Source organism: Capsicum annuum, unplaced genomic scaffold, assembly GCF_002878395.1.
Source record: "Capsicum annuum cultivar UCD-10X-F1 unplaced genomic scaffold, UCD10Xv1.1 ctg79519, whole genome shotgun sequence".
NCBI lineage: Eukaryota > Viridiplantae > Streptophyta > Magnoliopsida > Solanales > Solanaceae > Capsicum > Capsicum annuum.
This window is the reverse complement of record NW_025890106.1, coordinates 1-2,153: the sequence shown is the minus strand read 5'-3', so window position 1 is coordinate 2,153 and position 2,153 is coordinate 1.

Below are 2,153 nucleotides of genomic sequence, written 5' to 3'. Positions count from 1 at the left end.
TTTCTGCCAGAGGCTGTTTCCAAGGCTTGAACCTGTGACCTCCTGGTCACATGGCAGCAACTTTACTAGTTACGCTTAGGCTCCCCTTCAAAAGACCACAATGGTGAAGGGTCTATATAGACGATCCTAACTAATTGGGACTAAGTCTTAGATGCGTAGTCATTGTTGGTACACTTCCTTCAGTTGTCTGGTAGAAGTCCTTTCCTTTTAGTTTGCTAGGGATTTGCATGTCAATGTACGGATAGCTGATCCAGAAAACTTGTAGGACCCATTTGGCCATAAAAGTGCAAATTGTTTTTGGGAAAAATCTTGGCAAAAATTGTTTGGCCATATAATTTGTCATGTTTTGGCAAAAATCCCATGTTCTAGTTTTCGGGTACTTTTTAAAATTAGGTGCTTTCTAATAGACTTAAGAAGGTTTTGAATGAGACGGTTTCATCTTCACAAAATGCTTTTGTGGAAGGTAGACAGATCTTGGATGCAGCTTTGGTGGCTAATGAGGTGGTGGATCTGAGAAGAAAAGTAGGGCTTACTAGGAGTGTTGTGTTTTTGAAATGAACATCTCGTTCAGGATAGGGGACGGAAGGAGAGTTAGTTTGGGAAAAACAAATGGTGTAGAGATGCGGTGCTAAAAGATGAGTTCCCGAGTTTCTGTAGGATTTCTTGTCGGTGGGAGGCGGTAGTCCATCATATCAGGTGGAGTCAAAGGGAAGAAATGTTTTGGGATTTGAGGTTTTAGGAGGAATTTTCAAAACTAACAGGTTAATGAGTTTCAAAGGTTGCTGGCTCTACTTCATCAGCATTGCGAGCCAGTCGATAGATTCAATGCTCTGAAATGGAAGTTGGGGAGTATTGGTGTTGAAAATATGTCTCAGAAATAAAGTAAAAGTAGATAACTATTAGTAGTTTTTTAAATTATTAAAGTTCTATATGGCTTAGACTTAGAACTTAGTTGTCCCTTTGTTATTTGAATTTGAATTTGAATTGAAGTCTAGTTAAAAATTTAGCCATAAATATATGTCTATGAGTCATTAATAAAACAATTCCCTTTGATAATACAATTGTAGTATTTTTTCTCTCCAAGTCTTTCTCTGTTATTTCTTCAATTTCAAAGCTAAAAACCAACAATTGGTATCTCGAGCCATTTTCTTGGGATCTGTGAGTGTGATGAATTATGAAAACAACTTTTCCCAAATAGCTCCTCCTATCTTTGATGGTGGAGAATTACCAACTTTGGACAGTAAGAATGAAGACTTATCTTGAGGCTTTTATCTTTAGGAGGCCGTGGAGGAGGATTTTGATGTTCTTCCGCTACCCAATGATTTCACGGTGGCCCAGATCAAAATCCAAAAGGAAAAGAAAATCAGAAAATCAAAGGCAAAAACAACTTTGTTTGCTTGTGTGTCTCCAACAATTTTCATGAGAATTATGACCCTTAAATCAATGAAAGAAATTTGGGATTATCTGAAGGAAGAATACACATGAGATGAAAGAATACGAGGCATGAAGGTGTTAAATCTAATATGGGAATTTGAATTGCAAAAGATGAAGGAATTTGAGATTGTCAAAGAGTACTCAGACCGACTTCTTGGTATTGTTAAAAAGGTAAGATTGCTTGGCACAAAATTTAAAGATTCAAGAATTGTTGAACTTTTTTTTGTTATAGTGCCTGAAAGATACAAAGTATCAATAACTACCATGGAAAACACAAAAGGTCTGTCCAACATTACCTTGGAAGAATTGTTAAATACATAGCAGGCACAAGAGCAAAGGAGGCTTATGAGACAGGATGGTATGGTTGAACTTTGCTAGCACTGTGGCAAAATAGGCTATCCTTCATTTAAATGTTGGAAGAGACCAGATGCCAATGCAAGATCTGCAATCAACTTAGCCATGAAGCGGTGATTTGCAAAAACAAATCTAAAAAATATAAAGCAGATGCCCAAGTCACCAAAGAAGAAGAAAGAAGATCACTTAACTTATTTGTGGTAATATATTCTTCAACCAAGAAATCTGATTTTGGATGATTGACAGTGGTTGTACAAACCACATGACATATTACAAAATTCTTTTTAAAGAGTTTCTGCCTTTGGAAAATAAGAAAATAGAATTGGGAATAGTGACTATATTCTTGCAGAAGGAAAAGGGAATGT